Raw genomic sequence first — 20,454 nt, 5'->3', positions numbered from 1 at the left:
TAATAATTTTCCAAACATACCTATTAAAGAAAATTAGAGCTTAAGTCTTTTCTCTGTGCTCCAAGAAGAATCACATCTCCAATTTAACTGACATCAGTCCTATACATGAGCTTGAATCAGTGTGAATTACTCAGTGAATATTACATAGTCAAGGGATAGTGTAAATCCATCATCACTCTTCCTTAGAGCATACTTTCTCACTTTCAGTTTTTGTTACAAAGAGATGTTGTCACAACAAATAAAATATGCTAAAGATAATCAAAATACCAATTTGAAAACTTCTCCATCTTAGGGGATCAGGAGTTAGCGTAATGGCTATGTCGCTGGACTCCCATATAGCTGACTGTGGTTCGAGTCCTGGACCCATTGGCTTTAACTCACACCGGGTGCATGTGCATGCGTGCCCAAGATCCTGAGAGGAGAATGGAGGCTAAGGGATTGCGGCATGGCCATCCTCCCTGGGGGTGATTTCTCACTTTCTATCTCTCTGTCTCTCTCTGTCTGGAGAGCACACACACCCTATAGCAAAAACTTCTCAAAAAAAAAAAAAAAACTTCTTCATTTTGTAGTTACCAAGCACCAGTTCTTAGCGTTCTATTTCCTTCTGAAGAAATGATCAGCAGCCTCAGTGAGCTAATGCAATTGCTACTGCAGTCAAATGATAAGGTAAAAGAACTGCTTCTGTAAGTACCAAACTCCTCTTTGCTAGGAACACTTAAGCAGGGCTTTGTGCTAACATAGAATATATTAGAGACAATTAATTGAAATGGAGATGTATACTATTCATTCATTTATTTTAATTTGATGAGAGACGAGAGAGAGAGAAAGAGAAAACAAGCCACCAGGTACAGGACTCAAACCATGGTCGGCTATGTGAGAGTGTCCAGTACCTTAACCACTATTCCATCTGCTGGTCCGATGATCTTAAAATTATACAAAATAAAACAGTTCAGTAGAAGAGTCATTATGTACCAAATATGTCTTGTTTGAGAGAACTATTTTAAAATCTTCAAGCCTTTTCTTTTAATTCTAACAGAAATCCTTTGAGATACAAACTACAGACTCCTGGACTATCCTATAGCCTAGTGATTAAAAGGAGTCAGATCTACTTAGCAGATAGTGGTGGAATCCAGGCTTGAACGTTCCAGGCTTGTATACATGTGTGCCTCAAATCCTGACAGATTGGAGAAATGGAGAAGGGATTGAGGCATGGCTACCCCCTATTGAGAACTACTTTCTCCCTCCCTCTTCCTCTCACTCTGTTTCTCTTTGACAAATGTAGTACACACTGGAAATTGCCAAAGAAACAAACTATGGTTTTTTGACTCACATAGTTATAATAAGTTTACATCCCAACAAACCCATTGTAAGCTGAAGGTATCATTAGGTCAGGACTAATTTGAACTGAACGTACTGAACATCATAGTTAGCCTGGCCTCACTTAAACATGCTCAGAACATATATATTAGCCTACAGTTGGGTAAAATCATGTAATACAAAGATCATTTTATAATAAAGTGTTGAATGTTCTATGTTACTTATTGAATGCTGTACTGAAAGTGAAAAACACATCGTTGTATGAGTATTCAAAATCACTATTCTAGTGCATGCCTGTTGCTTTTGCTCCATTATAAATTCAAAAATTCCTAAGTCAAGCCCTTATAAATTGGAGAGTATATTATTATCTTGATTTTCTAATCTAGTATATAAGGCTTGGAGAAATTGCAAAATTGATTAAAACCTATTGGTAGGTGTGTGATTAAGTTCACAGCACGAGCTTCCAACCACTTTGCTCTACACCCTCGTCCCCAAACAAAATGCCCTGCTATATAGCATTTTCAGGAGGATCCAAGGAAAAAATAGGCTTGAGAGAGTTTGGAAACTAGATTCAAATATTGATCATTATTTTCCATTTTTGTAATATTCCTGACTGCCTGCTGCCTCTGCCTATGCCCTTTGTCAGAAAAATCCATTACCAGTCCTCCATCATGCCTCACTCACTTCCTTCTCAGGGCCTCCTTCACCACTGTCATCTGGATATTTGTTACATGCACCTGTACAGATTGCATATCAGCCATAATTCGACTAGCTTCTTCACTCTTTTATTAAATTTCATGTTGGCTTTATAGTCTTCTGGGGATGCTTAAGGATGGCAAATTTATTCTCATTCCACCAAATTTATAATGCCATTCTACATACACACTAGACAATTAGTTAAATTTAATGAAACCCATGAAATTGAATTCACTCAAACAAAACCACACTGAACGATAGGGTACAGGCAATGCTGCCACCAGCTCCTGCCTTCAGCACTGAGAGCACACTATTCTTCCAGTACCCAGCCCCATTTACTACATTCCATCTTTACTGTTTCTACCCCTGGACATGTTTTAGCCAAATGAGAACAAACCATATCTTGGGCTTCCAGCTCTGTGTCAAATCACTACCAATCAATCCTCTTTATAATACTGCATTTCTCTCTAGTGTTCCTGTGAAATATCCTTGTCTAAAGGTTGAGCATATATAGACATGAGGAATTGCATTTCTTCATTTGTCTAATTATTACCTGAATAGTAAATATTTCTAGATTAATAGCACATCTACCAAAGTGAAGGACGCAAGGAAGTACCCTAGTCACACAGAGTGAGCACGTATGACACAGTGCTGCACAACCTAAGTGCCACGTTATCAGTATAATTGACAGATTTCAAAGAAGATGAAATGAACGAGGCATTGAGACAAGAGTCTAGAAAATTCAAAGATTATACATTCATAATTTGCAAAGTGAACAAGAGCAACAACATGAGAAAGAAGCGAAAATCAAAGAAAAAGCCTGGTGTCCATAGTTGAAATATATGGATGTTGACCTAACAAAAGCATAGATTTCATCATGGAAATGTAATTAACTAAAGGAGCAGCTAACCAGGGATGTAATTAACAAGAGGCTGTGCAAGGACACTTCAAAAAGTGTGTGAAAAAATTGGGAAATCCATGATTTTTTTTCATTATATGTATTTCCTATGACCTTTTAAAAGACTCCTTGTATATTCTTTCTAAATCCTTTTTAATAAAGTTTCATAATAAACATGCTAAATGCTTAGTATTATGGCTAGAATTTTAATATTTAAACTTATAGACATTAAACTATAATAAAATAGTAACTAAAATTATATTTAAATGTTTATTAAACATTACAATGAGCTGCATATTCTGAGTCATTCATAGACCTATCACCTATATCCTTGGTAACCCTAAGAGCAAGGTGCCAGCAGTAGGTGCTAGCAGGATACCATCTTTATGACTCCTCAACGCTCACCAGGATGTAAGCTTTTGAATTGACTTAAAAGACATCTTAGATAAACGTTTTTTAAAACAGCCTGCAGTTTTAACTAGGTAAAGTTGTTTAAGTAAAACTTAAAGGCTTTTCGCTGCAATTTTTACCAATCATGAAAATAAGGTATGGATTTTGGAAAATATTTTATAGAAAATGATAAAAACATTGAAGTCAAAGGCTTGGCTCTCGATCATCTACACTCACTGGACATCTGAGTGATGAATGTAATGAGCTGTTTTAACCATTCCAGAATGTCTACATATATCAAAACATCACATCATACCTCATAACTATATATAATTATTATTTATTCATTAAAAATTAAAAACATAAAAAACTGCTTAGAAAGCATTTGCATATAGATGCATTATATATGTACAGTTTTTGTATGTTTGTCTATAGAGAAGAACATCAAATATGATAATGTACTTGAAATTTTAATAATTGGCATGGGCATTATCTCATGATAGTATTTATGAATTTTTCTTTATTACTTATTTATGTATTTATTTATTTTTGCCGTAGGGTGTATGGACTCACCAGAGAGCAACACAGGGAGAGGAAAAGTGGAAAAGTAAGAAATCACCTTCATGGGGAACAGCCATACTGAAATCCCTTCTCCTCCATTCTCCATGTTGAGTATGCAGACACACATGCCCAGTATGCTTTTCAGGCCACTGGGTCCATGACTGGATCCACGGAGTCTACCATGGAGGATCTAGCACCATAAACACCACACCACCTACTCCTTCCTTTGTCTTAATTGCTGTGAATTATTACATTTTGTGGCTGTATCTTACTCCTTTAGCCAGTCTGTTTTGCATTACATGTATGTAGTCTCTCATACCCTGACATGCAGAAAATGCTGTAATGAACATCACTTTACAGAGATCTTTACTTATTTGAATTTTTCTGGAGATAATCTTAGAAATGTCATCACTAACTAAAAACGTATTAATATGCCTGATTTTGGTAGATTCTGTGACATTTATCTATCATAATCCTATACCAGGTTTTACCATACGACTGCCAGTACTATAAATAACATTTCATTTTAACTCACATTTATTTAACTATTCATTCATAAAATTTTGTTGATGAAATAAACAATAAATATATAATTGATGTCCAGATAAAGCTAAATTATAATCAGTATGATATTTATACAGATAATTATCTATACATGGGTTTCCATATCAAACTAATCACAATATCCACATATTAGTTAGCACCTGCTATGTATGAGATATTTTGTGTGATTTCCCATTTAATCCTCACATCTAGCTATAATGGGGATTATATTATAGTTGAGGAAAAGCAAAATATTAATTTGTTCAAGGTTGTACTGTTAAGAAGTGATAGAATCTAAATTTGAATCAATGAAGCTGACATAGCTCATTAAGATATCTTGTGACTGAATGTCTTGTGGAATTAAAAATTTCTCAGTAAAGTCTTGAATTATAAGAAGGAGGAAGAATGTTAATGTGATGACTAGTCTATGGTTCTGTTTTCCTCAGGTTGGGGTCCTGGGAACAGCCATCACCAATGGTATGCATCTCTAATTAAAGGCTTTAAATGAACTATTACTGTTCACAAATTTTTGTTTTGTTTTGTTTTGTTTCATTTTAGAGGTTTTTGCCTTGGGCATGTGTGCTCACTGGAGAGAGAGAGGGAGAGAGGGAGAGACAGAGACAGTGAGAAGGAGAATGAAAATTTACCCTCTCCCCAGGGGAATAGCCATTCTACAATCCCTTCTCCTCCACTCACATCTAGGGATTTGGGGCACACACACATATGTGCCTGGTGTGTTTCCCAAGCCACCAGGACAGGAATTCAAACCGAGCAGTTGGCCATGCAATGCCTCAACCACCCCACCGCCTCCTGATCCAGTGTAGAGAAGGTTCACAGCTACACTAAGAGGAACCAGCCCTGATGTCCACCAGCTGATGAGTGCATAAATAAAACGTGGCAGAGCTTCAGGGAATAGTCCTCGGCAATAAAAGTCAAGTAGTACTGATACATGCAGCCTTACCCACCCTACCACCTGCTGGCCCTAACTTGATATTTTAAAAATTAAATCACATTATAAGAATGGTTTGCAAGTATGTGGGAAAGTTGGAACCCTCATACGCTGCAGCTGGGAGTGTGAAATGGTATAGCTGCTTTGGAAGACAGTTTGGTGAGTCTTCAGAAAGTTAAGCATAGGAGGGAACCAGCAGTTAGCGTAATGGCTATGTCGCTGGACTCCCACGTAGTCGACCGCGGTTCGTGTCCCGGACCCGGTGGCTTAAAACTCACGCCAGGCATGCGTGCGTGTGTGCCCAAGATCCCAAGAGGAGAATGGAGGAGAAGGGATTGCGGCGTGACCATCCCCCCTGGGGGGTGATTTCTCGGCATTGAGACAAGAGTCTAGAAAATTCAAAGATTATACATTCATAATTTGCAAAGTGAACAAGAGCAACAACATGAGAAAGAAGCGAAAATCAAAGAAAAAGCCTGGTGTCCATAGTTGAAATATATGGATGTTGACCTAACAAAAGCATAGATTTCATCATGGAAATGTAATTAACTAAAGGAGCAGCTAACCAGGGATGTAATTAACAAGAGGCTGTGCAAGGACACTTCAAAAAGTGTGTGAAAAAATTGGGAAATCCATGATTTTTTTTCATTATATGTATTTCCTATGACCTTTTAAAAGACTCCTTGTATATTCTTTCTAAATCCTTTTTAATAAAGTTTCATAATAAACATGCTAAATGCTTAGTATTATGGCTAGAATTTTAATATTTAAACTTACAGACATTAAACTATAATAAAATAGTAACTAAAATTATATTTAAATGTTTATTAAACATTACAATGAGCTGCATATTCTGAGTCATTCATAGACCTATCACCTATATCCTTGGTAACCCTAAGTGCAAGGTGCCAGCAGAAGGTGCTAGCAGGATACCATCTTTATGACTCCTCAACGCTCACCAGGATGTAAGCTTTTGAATTGACTTAAAAGACATCTTAGATAAACGTTTTTTAAAACAGCCTGCAGTTTTAACTAGGTAAAGTTGTTTAAGTAAAACTTAAAGGCTTTTCGCTGCAATTTTTACCAATCATGAAAATAAGGTATGGATTTTGGAAAATATTTTATAGAAAATGATAAAAACATTGAAGTCAAAGGCTTGGCTCTCGATCATCTACACTCACTGGACATCTGAGTGATGAATGTAATGAGCTGTTTTAACCATTCCAGAATGTCTACATATATCAAAACATCACATCATACCTCATAACTATATATAATTATTATTTATTCCTTAAAAATTAAAAACATAAAAAACTGCTTAGAAAGCATTTGCATATAGATGCATTATATATGTACAGTTTTTGTATGTTTGTCTATAGAGAAGAACATCAAATATGATAATGTACTTGAAATTTTAATAATTGGCATGGGCATTATCTCATGATAGTATTTATGAATTTTTCTTTATTACTTATTTATGTATTTATTTATTTTTGCCGTAGGGTGTATGGACTCACCAGAGAGCAACACAGGGAGAGGAAAAGTGGAAAAGTAAGAAATCACCTTCATGGGGAACAGCCATACTGAAATCCCTTCTCCTCCATTCTCCATGTTGAGTATGCAGACACACATGCCCAGTATGCTTTTCAGGCCACTGGGTCCATGACTGGATCCACGGAGTCTACCATGGAGGATCTAGCACCATAAACACCACACCACCTACTCCTTCCTTTGTCTTAATTGCTGTGAATTATTACATTTTGTGGCTGTATCTTACTCCTTTAGCCAGTCTGTTTTGCATTACATGTATGTAGTCTCTCATATCCTGACATGCAGAAAATGCTGTAATGAACATCACTTTACAGAGATCTTTACTTATTTGAATTTTTCTGGAGATAATCTTAGAAATGTCATCACTAACTAAAAACGTATTAATATGCCTGATTTTGGTAGATTCTGTGACATTTATCTATCATAATCCTATACCAGGTTTTACCATACGACTGCCAGTACTATAAATAACATTTCATTTTAACTCACATTTATTTTTCTATTCATTCATATAATTTTGTTGATGAAATAAACAAATATATAATTGATGTCCAGATAAAGCTAAATTATAATCAGTATGATATTTATACAGATAATTATCTATACATGGGTTTCCATATCAAACTAATCACAATATCCACATATTAGTTAGCACCTGCCATTTATTTAACTATTCATTCATAAAATTTTGTTGATGAAATAAACAATAAATATATAATTGATGTCCAGATAAAGCTAAATTATAATCAGTATGATATTTATACAGATAATTATCTATACATGGGTTTCCATATCAAACTAATCACAATATCCACATATTAGTTAGCACCTGCTATGTATGAGATATTTTGTGTGATTTCCCATTTAATCCTCACATCTAGCTATAATGGGGATTATATTATAGTTGAGGAAAAGCAAAATATTAATTTGTTCAAGGTTGTACTGTTAAGAAGTGATAGAATCTAAATTTGAATCAATGAAGCTGACATAGCTCATTAAGATATCTTGTGACTGAATGTCTTGTGGAATTAAAAATTTCTCAGTAAAGTCTTGAATTATAAGAAGGAGGAAGAATGTTAATGTGATGACTAGTCTATGGTTCTGTTTTCCTCAGGTTGGGGTCCTGGGAACAGCCATCACCAATGGTATGCATCTCTAATTAAAGGCTTTAAATGAACTATTACTGTTCACAAATTTTTGTTTTGTTTTGTTTTGTTTCATTTTAGAGGTTTTTGCCTTGGGCATGTGTGCTCACTGGAGAGAGAGAGGGAGAGAGGGAGAGACAGAGACAGTGAGAAGGAGAATGAAAATTTACCCTCTCCCCAGGGGAATAGCCATTCTACAATCCCTTCTCCTCTACTCATCTCCTGAGATCTTGGGCATGCATGCACATGCACATGGATTGATTTTCAAATCACCAGATCTGGGACTAGAACTGTGGTCAGCCATGTGGAAGTCCAGTGATGTAACCACTGTACCATCTGCTGGCCGCACTGTTCACAAATCATAACTCACTTTACTTCTTTGAGAAATAAGGGGAGATAAAGTTCTCCACAGTAGTACTGTTATAAGATGAAGATTACTATGTAATTGCACATACAAAAACTAATGTCTCCCTGAAATACATTGGGGGGAGGTAATAATCTCTAAACAAGCTTTCTTGACTTCACCACCCCATAAATTATCAGTATCTTCCTCAGCATTATTGCCACCCCACAAAGGGAAATTCTTCACAATAATCACGTTTTTCTTCTTTCTTTATTTCTCTTTTTTGCTTTCTTTCTTTTTTTAAACTTTTTTAAAATTTTTAATTTATTTTATACAATTTAACCACTATACATCACTTAGCTTAAATTGAATTTACCCAACATGAATAAACTTTACACTAGACCAGTTGAGAATACAAAACACTTTATCATCAACAGATAATAATCCATTTCTGTGTCCCATAAATGTATTTCCTCTCTCTTTTCCTCCTTAATTTCTTTCCTTACATTCACTCCTTCTCACGCCTTCTCCCCCCATTGTTCCCTATATTCATAACCATTTTCAAGGCTCCTATGTCCTCTAATCTTTTAGTTTCCACCATATAGCACGGACAGTCAGTATATTTTCCAGAAGAAACAGTGAGAGAGAGAAAGTACCCTCCATGAGGATTGCTCATGTCGTAATTCTTCTCCTTTTCTCCTTTTGTGCTTTTGGGCAGACACATGGACACACACCCAGCATGTTTTTCAATTCACCAGGACAAGAATTCAAACCAGGCATTTGGCTATGTGGAATTCAGCTGTCTCAAGCACACCAATAGCTGGTCCAACATGTGCATTTCTATAGAAAGAAATAAATTCGTAAAGTCCAGTTCATCCTTAAGTTAAAAATGAAACCAGGACTTAAAGCATCATTAACTAATGAAAAGAAAGATAAATATCATATATTTCTCAAAGGAGATTAGTAGAAAATAAAGATTAAAGGAAATTAGTACAAGAAGAAAAAGAAATTTGTAAATAATTTATATATATACACATAAATATGTATATTTACATACAAACATACAAGTATGCACACATACAAACATGCAAAAAGAGAGAGCCAAATGAGAGAAACAAAATTTCTCCAAAATCATTCTAGACATACCAGCTATTTCTGTTTCTCCTCTTTTTAAGAACACATCTTTGACACATAAACTCACTCTTCTATTCGCTTATCTTCACTATCTGGATAGAGACCAAATAATAGACATTTAATTTCTGATAACTTATCCTAACAGATTAAAGTAAATGAAGCTACAAATTGTTAACACCTTAGGGCTCTCCATCCTGAAACCATTATTTGTGTACACAGGTAAAGTATACTTAAAATTGGCACATGTTAAGTATAATATAATTATGCATGTATTTGGGTGTTTCAATTATTTTAACAATTTCAAAATAGTAACTATAATTAATAGGAACACATTTAATGCTCAGATAATTTTTAAGGCTACTTCTAAAGCTCAGTCTGGTATTGTCTCCCTAAGTTTCAAAGCCAGTTACCTGATAATCTTGCAGATATTGTACAAGTAATTTTTCCAGAGCCATGTCAGGATGACCAAAGTCCGGCCTATCCAGGATGTGCTCACATGAACTTTCTTCTGCAGAAGAGCAGGAATCATGACACATGAGAGTTTCCAAGTAACTCAAGGCCTACCCAGAGGACAGCTCATCTGGCTACTCAGGGAAGAATAATTTAGATAGAACCAGATTTTCAAATGATATTTAAGAAAGGTTTAAAACTGATTTTCTAAGTACCCAATAATTTAAATAGAAAACAGCCCTTGTGCTTGGCAGAGGAACTTAAATTTTATCTAAATAGGAAAAGTTGCCTTGGCACTAGCAGTTGGCATAATGGCTATGTCTCTAGACTCTCATGTAGTCAACCGCGGTTCAAGTCTCAAATCAGGTGGCTTAAACTTACACCAGGTGCGTATATATGTATGCCAAATATCTTGAGAGGAGAATTGAGGAGAAAGGATTGCGGCATGGCCATCTCCCCTGTAGGGTGATTTCTTGCTTTCTGTCTCTCTCTGTCTTTCTGGTGAGCACATGCACCCTATAGCAAAAGCCTCTCCAAAAAAAAAGAAAAAAATTGCCAAACAAGGCAGCATGTAAGCTGACTGTAAAGTTATGCAAGGGTCTGTGCCTACCAGTAGGCTACATTCTGAGCTTGATTTGTAAATAGTTTCCAATCCACATTTTATACAAAACAAAACAAAACAAAAAACATTAAAAAGTTGTTCTCCACCTGGTAATGGAGTTGGGCTGAGAGGACAGAGAGCCATTTTTAAATGCACAGAATTTCACAATGCACAGCTTGCATCATTCCAGCTGCCTCCTTTGGAGGCTGTGTAGAGGCTCTATAGAATGAGGACTTAATCAATTTGAATTCCCATTCACCCTGAAGTGATGGGTTTTTGTTTTTGTTTTTTGTTTGTTTGTTTGTTTGTTTTTCCCAGAAGCAAACCTTCCCTGGAGTCATGTCAAGGTGATGTTCCACAAACACAGAACTATATCCTGGTGTTACCCTTTCATTTATTTGCTTCACACTAAGCTCTGTTCGTCAGCACAGAATGGCCACATGATGACCCAGCTGCCTGACAATACAGATGAATTGGAGGAAATACTTATCTTGGCCACTTCACAAGCATCAGGGTCAAATTCTTCTCTCACCTAGTCAGCTCTGTCTTCATCTGCTCAGACTAGCTAAGTGAAGTACAGCAGCCATTGTAAAAGATGAAAACAGTGTATCTCAGCCAGAGAAAAATGAGAACTATATTCCTTCTAACTCCATAACAGTTAATATTCTCAAGTAACATGTTTTCAATTGAGAAATAACTGGACTTCCTTTACCATAAAAAATTAAAAATATTAATGTTACAGTCTACCACATGGATTATTACTCGTGCATTAACATAATTTACTGTACATTCTGGGAAGTCTTCTGAGAAAAACAGTCTCTCAGTTTTACTGAATATAATGGGTCAACCCCTGCAGAGGTTGGATTATCTTTACTAACATTCCAGTTACTCCTCATGTTTTTTTTTCTTTTTGAGAGATTTTCACTACAGGGAGTGTGCTCTTGCCAGAGAGACTGAGAGACAGAAAGCAATAAATCAACCCCCTCCAGTGGGGATGAATGGCCATGCCACAATCCCTCCTCCTCTACTTTCCTCTTAGTATTTTGGGTGTGCACACACACATGCCCAGAGTAAATTTTAAGCTGCTGGATCTGGGATTCAAACCATAGTCAACTACATGGGAGTCCAGCGATGTAACGATTATACCACCTGCTGATCCCTACTCCTTGCTTTTACCTAACCATTTAGCCACGAGATGGGTCAGTGTTCTCTAAACTTTTTTGTTTTCCTTTCATTATTGATGCACTAAGGAGACATTTCTATTTTAACTTTGAATTAACAAATAATAGTTACACATATTTATGGGGCACAGAGTCTTCTCCAATGCATGCACACAATGTATAATAATAAAATCAGGATACAAATCATATCTACTTCCTCAAAAAATTCTCATACTTTTTGTTGTGAACATTCACAGTCCTTCATTCTAGGTGTCTTGAAATAGACATTGACTTGTCACCAACTATGGTTACTCTACTGTGCTATAGAACTATAGAACTCATTTCATTTACATATTTACTCTCTTGTATCTGTTAACCAAGTTCTACCTGTATTTCCCAACTCCTCCCCTTCTCAGCTTCTGGTTTCTACTGTTTCACTCTTCACTTCTATGTAATCAAATCTTTTGGCTTCCACTAACGAATGAGGAAATATGGCATCTGTCTTTCAGAGCCTGCCTTATTTCACTTGACACAATCTCCTCCAGGTTGGTCAATGTTGCCACAAATGACAGGATTGAATCCTTTTTCATGGATAGATAGTATCTCACTTTCTTATGTATACCACATTTTCTTTATCCTTCCATCTTTTGGGGCACTTAGATGGCCTCGTGTCCTTGAATAGTGCTGCAATGAATGTGGGAGTGCAGATATCTGCTTGACACTGATTTCCTTTCCTTAGGGTATATCCCTAATAGCAGGATTACTGGATCATAAGGTAGCTCTATTTTTACTTTTTTGAGGACTTTCATCCTGTTTTCTGTGAAGGCCATACTAAATTTATTGTCACTACCTTAGTCTCTTATTGTATTATTAAATACAAATGCTTGAGGCTGGGTGATTTAGAATAGCGGCTTATGTATTTGGTCCATGATTCCTGTTGTTGGAAAGTCCAAGTGTATAATGCCAGTATCTGATCAGCCTTTGTTCATGCATCAGGTAATTGAGAAAAGCAGGACGGTTAGCAGGTACACATAAAGAAAGAGAGAGAGAGAGAGATCTGCATGTGGCCATCTTCATGCTATTCTAACTTGCTCTCACAACTAACCCCTTCCTGCAAGAAAAAGAACTAATTCCCTCTTGAGACACAGCATTAACCTATTTGTGAACGTGATGCCTCCATGAGCCAAACACCACCCACTAGGCTTACTTCTTAAAGGTTTTACCATTAACACTGTGAACAAAGCTTCCAGCACATTAACTACTGGAGACTAACCATAGCACTCACTAACAATGCACTAGAGTTCTTCTTCTTTATTTTACTTTTATTTTAAAGTCAATCACTGTGTATTATTACAGCATACAAAATGAATTTCCCCAGCATGACTACATTGTATATTAGCCCAGACCCAACCTCACCAGTACTTGTTATTCTTTGTAATTTTATAAAGCCATCCTATCCTGGAATGAAGTGATAACCCATTGTGGTTTTGATTTGCATGTCCCTGATGATTACTGTTGTGGAGTGTTTTTTTTTTTTTTTTTTTTTTTTTTTTTTTTTATTAAATTTTTTTTTTTTGCTATAAAATGTCTTTTCAAATGTCTTAAAGCCTTAACAAGTCTGCCTCTGTAATTTTAATACCATAGGTATACTATCGACCTATTTTGGTATTTTGTGCACCTATGTGTTTTAATATAAAAATATAGAGATATTTTCAACTATTTTTATATACTTAGGAAAAATACTGTCCATTTCAAATATATACATAAGCTAACTCATTTATTTAAAAAAAGGGTGGTGGGCAGCAGGTGGCACAGTGGTTAAGGTGCTGGACTCTCACATCATCACCTATGGTTCAATATCCAGGCCCAGGAGCTTAAAAATTATACTAGACATGTGTTCATGCATACCCGAAATCATAGGAGGGGACTGGAAGAGAAAGGATAGTAATGTGACCATCTTGTTATTTCTCACTTTCTCTCTCACTGTCTCTATCTTTCTCCAGTGGATGCAAGTGCCCTATGACAGAACAACAAAACAAAACAAAAAGTGGTTAAACTTGGACTTAACTAAAATTTTAGCTACATTGCAATCACAACACAAATCTATACTCAGTTCTTATCACCCTCTTAAAAATATTTTATTCAACCTACTTGGTATCCCAAAATTACATTGCTTATTTATTTGCTTCCTTATTTATAATCAGATTAACCACCAATGATATGATCTTCCAGATTAGACTTTGTGGACAAAGTTTTCATTTCTTACAAATCTGAAACATTCATAACTGAGCTAGACCACACAGTCATCCCCCCAAAGAGTTGCTCCATGCTGTAGCATTACCACATGGTCAAGTTGTGGAGGAAATAGTTTCAGATGATCATTGAGTTTAACAAAAGAACACTGTTGAGAAGTGACATGAATCGAAGGCTTATCGTTAAAGAAAGCTTGAGTCATAAAGTGTTACATAACAACGTAGAGTAACTGCACCTTGTATTTCCCATCTACATTGGGGAGTATTGCTAGAAATATATTAATATATTGCTACATGTGAGAAACAGCTACACATGTTTGGTTTGGCATCGTTTCCTAAAATAACAAAGTGAGTCATTAAAATCACAAATAAAATTATCTATAAGCATAAACATACCCAAAATAACTGTGCTTTACAAGAACTGAATTCAAATGTTGTAGCTGAAACTTTCAGATGTATGATTTGAGGTAAGTAAATTAGTAAACCTCTCTTACCTTCAATTAGCTTCTTGGTAAAACAGGCCTAGTAATGTGGGAGCTACCAGTTTAATAGAAGGACTAAATCATCTAGCCAAGTAAATGTGTCTGAAGGATAATATGCTAATTTACTTAAAACTCATGTAAAACACCTAGGGAGCAATTGTTTTGGAAATTTACCATATGTTGTTTTGTTTAGAATTAATGAAAGAATTTTTACCCTATTTCTTGAAATGGCTCATCAAGACTTGATTTAAAAAAAAAAATGAAACGAAGCAAAACAAAAATCCCTACCTTATTATTTTTGATTTAAAAAAAAAAAAAAAAAAAACAGGTGAGCCATGAGTATTTTTAAGGAGATAAGAACAAATAATTTCAAAATTTCTGGCTTATTTTTTATGCCAGGAAAACAGACTTAAAGATATGTTGTGAATTTTTAATTCCTCCTCAGTCATTTTTTTGTTAGGACTTGGTGGACTTAAAGTATAAAAGGAAGAAGAAAAGGTGGAAGGAATGAAAAAGAGTGTGTGGAAGGAAGAAAAGTAGTGAGGAAGGGACAAAAGACTAATAATGATCTTCTCACTTCACAGATGTTCACCAACCAAAAGCTTATCAAAAGATTTATAGGCTTTTGTTTGTTTTTTGTTTTATTAAAGGCCAAACAGAAAAAATAAAATTTCTCATAAAGATTCTGTGGAAAGACAATTTTATCAAAGAGATATTTGTATGAAAAGTTTACTAAGAGAGCAGTGAGTCTCACAGAAAAAAAAAAAAAAAAAGAAAGAAAAACATGCTCCAGAATCATCAAACTAGGATTTAGGTTGTTCTTTCTATATTACACAATCCAGAATGTATGGACATAAATTTTAAACATTTGGTAAAGTATGAGAAAGCTAACAAAAGCATCTAGCAAAGAGTCAAACCACTATTAAGTGTTCCATATATGTTAGTTTATGGGGGTTTTGATTGTTTTTTGCTTGTTTGTTTATCATGAACATCTGTAAACATTGTTGATTCTCTTGTAGTTTACCAAGGATAAATCTTCCCTATTTATATATATCATCAGACTGTTATTCTCCTTTTCAACAAACTTCTCATAGCATTTTCACCCCCCTATGCTTCTCACACTGTGAATTACAGGATTTAACATAGGGGTGAATATTGCAAAACACACAGTCACCCACATGTCCATGAAGCACATGGCAAGTGGACACATGTAGGTGAAATGCAAGGCACAAAATAGAGTACAACAACAGTAAAGGGGTAACCACATGTGGAGAGGGCTTTGCTCCATTCTTCAGAGCCATAGGATTCAGGGAGCTCAAGATAACTACACAGGAGATAAGTAGCATAGAGAAAATGAGCAAGCACATGACAACTGTGGACTGCCACCACCATTCCTAGCCTGTAGGTGTCTCTGCAGGCAAGTTTCAACAATGGGAAGAGAGGATTGCCACCACCACGCCTAGCCTGTAGGTGTCTCTGCAGGCAAGTTTCAACAATGGGAAGAGATCACACATGAAATGGTCAGTGAGGTTGGGCCCACAGAAGGGCAAGCTGACCATGAAAAGAGTCTGCACAGTGGCATGCAGGATGCCTCCAATCCAAGTTACCACCACCAAGACATGAACGAGCCCCTGTCTCATTATAGTCATGTAGTGCAGGGGCTTGCAGATGGCCACATGGTGGTGATAGGTCATAAAAATGAGGAGGATGATCTCCAATCCTCTTAAGAGGTGCTCCATGAGAGCTAAGTGAGGCAGCCCCTGAAGGAGATGGTTGTGCTATAGTAGAGCAGGTGGATGATCATCTTGGGGGCAGTGACACAGGTGTAGGAGGCATCTATGAAGAACAAGTAAAAAAAAAGTAAATGGGAGCCTTAAGGGTGATGCTGAGGGAAATAGTGGTAGCTATGACCAGATTAGCCAGCACAGTAAATAAGAAAATGAGCAAAAAGACAATGAAGTATATTTTCTGCCTGTGTGGATTCTGTGTGAGTCCAAGGAGAACATATTCAGTCTCCTTACTGGGAAGCATGGGTTAATTCATTCAGGTTGTAACAACTTGTGGGGGCCTGCATTATATATAAGAGCTCTTAAAATGTAGTTAATTACTTATAAAATGATCACAGCGTGAATTTCATCGTACCAAGGTTGGGTAGTCACTGTAATTGTAGAGCATATCCTTGGTATCTCTGGTCCCAGTAATTCTTTAACTTTTTAACTCAATTCATGATGTTTTCTTTCTCATCTGATGCCTAGCATTTGTCACCTCTAAAACATCCATTGTCAAAATTAATGCATAATTTATTGAGTGAATACTGGGCTATATACATGAGAGATATGGATTCTTCTCTTGGCTCCAACTCCATGTGACTTTGGCAATTCATTCTGGAGCCCTCTGCTTTTAAATCCTCCTCTGGGAATACGACTTTATATTACACATTGTAACTATAAGATGTATTTTGTAATGTGCTGTTCACAGGCAATGTTTATTCCCTCTGCTAGGATAATTTACATTTGAAGCAGAGCTCTTGAAGGATATGATCTAGACATATCCATTGCAAGAAGGCAGATTAGAAAAATGTACATATCTCTGGAATGTATACTCTCCCCGGAATCTACCAGAGCACATAAGCTATTCACGTCTGTTTTGTACCTGTAACCAATGTAATACTTGACATAGGGTCTTCTGTGTAATACTTGACATAGGGTCTCCAATTAGGTAATGAATAAGTATTTGACAAATTGACATACTTCCACAGTTCTATGATTAAGAATATACGTACTTCCCCAACACATAAGCCTAGGAACTCAAATACACTCATCATCCCATGCTTCCCTTTGTGTGAAACATAAATAGACTTGGTAGGTGTGTACTTCCCAGCTTAATGTTTTCTAGTGTTGGCATCTGCCTACGGGGCTTGGTCCTGTGAAGGAAAAAGTTAGAAAAAGGAGAAAGACACAGAAGCAGGCATGCAGGTGACCACAGACAAGCTGTGCTGCTCAGTTGTGCTGAGTGTCTTTATTTATACATTTTACCATGCATATTGAACTGTTTGCAAGCTTTCAAAGATGCAGTTGAAGTTCTACAGTTAGAGTAGGACTTTAGTGTATATGTTTTTTTGACTTTGTTACTATCATGGATGGTCCTGTTATGCATCATAAATCAAGCCAGATTACTTATGCTGTTCCTCTGCAACTTTGAGGAAGGCTATCTGAGTATACATTAAAGAGGATGATGTGTAAGCCATAAACATTAGATATAATAGGCGTCATATGACCTAGTCAGGGTCAGGATGTTTCTCGTACCCCATAAATGTTTTCATATAACCCCTCGTATCCAAGGTATGTGTCAGCCAGTTCACAGTGAGTAATTAATGAGGCATGCAGATAACTGCTTCATGAAGTGAGGCTGCATACCCTCACATTCTGGTACGTTTTATAAAGTAAACATAAAAATATTAAATCCTGGAGCCAGCAAATGACATAGCAGTTACATTGCTGGACTCTCACATGTTTTTTGACTAAGTTTAGAATCCATTTTTGGTGGCTTGAAACTCACATGGGTCATGTATGCATTCATGAACATGATCCTGAGAAGAGAACAGCGGACAACAGATTGTGGCTGGCCATCCCCCCAAGAGGGTTATTTCTCACATTTTCTCTCACTATGTCTGCCTCTCTCTCTCTCAGTTAAGCACATGTGACCTAAGGCAAACACTTCTTAAAAAATATATTAAGTACCTCTATGAAAATGTATGTTACCAATATGACTTTCAAAATAATTGCAGCATTAGTTGACTAATATTTATTCTTCAAAATTAGGTTGCATATGCAATTTAACATAGTCCTACCAAGTAAATTTTCAGTTTCAATAAACTAGGATAAAAAACTATTGGGGAAATTTTACAATCATAAAGTTGTATCAAGTAAAGGCAGCTCTTATTTTCCAAATTAGACTAGATAGATAGATAGATAGATAGATAGATAGATAATAATTTATATTAGGTTGTTGGGAAAGTCATGACATAATTTTCCATGTTTTTCTATGCAAAAATATATCATGACTTTCCCAATAACCGTAAGATTAATTAATTACTATAAGTAATCACTTACATACTTTATTACTCAACAAGTATTTATTGGACACTTACTATGTATATTAAGGTCCAGGATTTGAATTCTGGTCAACCATGTGAATATCCATTGCCTTAACCACCATACCATCTGCTGGCTCTTATTCTGTTTTAAAATATATCCATGTGTTTTGTATTAAAATAAAATTATCTAGAATTTATGTAAATGAGTTTTAAGTATTTTTATTCTGATTAGTCACCAATTAATCAATGAACAAATAATATCATCACATTACTCACCATATACATACTATATAGCCATACTCAAATCTGCTATCACTACAGTAAGGCATGGAAAGATGATCTTTACCCTGTTTCCTATCAAGTTAGAGAGATTAATACATCTAAATAAGATAATTAACTTCATTAACATTTCATAAAACTGTATATGACAATACCAAGTTATTTTTTCCAAATGTAAATCTCACTAGACAATAAATCAACTGTTCAATGAACTTCCAAAAGCAATAACAAAATTGTGTTACTTCTTTAAATATGCTAAACAAAAGTTTCCTACATGAGTCCCTGAAACCCAGTTATTCAATAAGCTTATACTGGATTTTTCTAATTAGAATAAATATTTAAAACTTACTACTTCAAATTGTCCATCTACCTCTAGTAAAACCACATGATCACAGGATCAGTGGATAGCATAATGTTATGTCACTAGACTCCCACTTAGTTGACTGTGATTCAAGTCTCAGATCTAGTGGCTTAAAACTCACACCTGCTTGCATGCCCAAGATCCTGAGAGAAGGATTTTCAGTATGCCCATAACTCCTGGGGGATGATTTCTCACTTTCTGTATCTCTGTCTCTCTGCTGAGCACATGTGACCTACAGCAAAACTCTCTAAAAAACAATAAAAAAAACTACATAAAAATGAAACTTAGATATTCTTAGTTATCCAGCTAAAACAGTATTAGTCAGTATGATATACTATGGATGTTATAATAACTACAAGTTCTGATGGGGCAGTTATAATTATCTCTGATAAGTATAAAAGGAAATGAGGTATTTATTACTTCTTTTCAATACATTGGTTTCCTAATGGGGGGAAGAGATAAAGAAGATTGAGAAGTGAGGAGCAGTTAAATGAGAAAAGTAAATAAAAAATGATAAGAAGGAGAAATACATGCATTCCTTCAGGTAAACACACAGATGGCTCCTTGAAAACTCCATTCAGTATATTAAAACATTGTAGAAAGTAAATTGATAGGCAAACAATGAACAAATACTAAGCAAGATAATGCAATTCCATTTTCTTTATTTTAAATAAGTAAAGAGAAAAATTGAGAACATGAAGACAGGAAAGCGAATGTTGACAAAATATATACATTCATTGAGATCAACATATATACTTGAGTTTTCACTGATTTCATCAATTATATCCTAATATTTCTCTAGGCCTCCATTCTTCATGTTTAAAGATAATTAATAAGGAAATACAAATTCTTTTGCACTTTCTTTAAGCCAGGGATTCTTTCTTTTATATTGTATCTTCCAGTCTTTACAGAAATTTTATAATTTCAGGAATTCATAATACATGTAATTAGTAAGGAAACTGAGTTTCCAACATTATTTTAGAATTATTTATTTCCTTTATTTATAATTATTGTTATTTTTAATTTGACCATAGCAAGAGAGAGAGAGAAAGAAAAAGCAAAAAGCAAGCCTAAAGGTCTGGGACTTGAATCGTGGTCAGTCATGTGGGAGTTCAGTGCCTTTAACCACCATGCCACCTGCCAGCCCCAAGGCTCAAAAAACTTAAATGACATGCCAATAAACTTCTTCAAGATTCTTCCAGTTCATTTATAAATGAAAGACCACAAATTGAGGTATGATTTTTCT

At 35.7% G+C, this 20,454-nt stretch overlaps 1 pseudogene; it reads right to left on the bottom strand.

The window, feature by feature from the left end:
- Window positions 1–15,528: 15,528 nt before the first annotated feature.
- On the bottom strand, window positions 15,529–16,503 carry LOC114009563 (olfactory receptor 4C13-like; annotated as a pseudogene).
- Window positions 16,504–20,454: the final 3,951 nt, after the last annotated feature.

The sequence above is a fragment of the Tupaia chinensis genome, unplaced genomic scaffold, assembly GCF_000334495.1.
Source record: "Tupaia chinensis unplaced genomic scaffold, TupChi_1.0 Scaffold000564_1, whole genome shotgun sequence".
NCBI lineage: Eukaryota > Metazoa > Chordata > Mammalia > Scandentia > Tupaiidae > Tupaia > Tupaia belangeri.
This window is presented reverse-complemented; position numbering and strand designations above follow the sequence as displayed.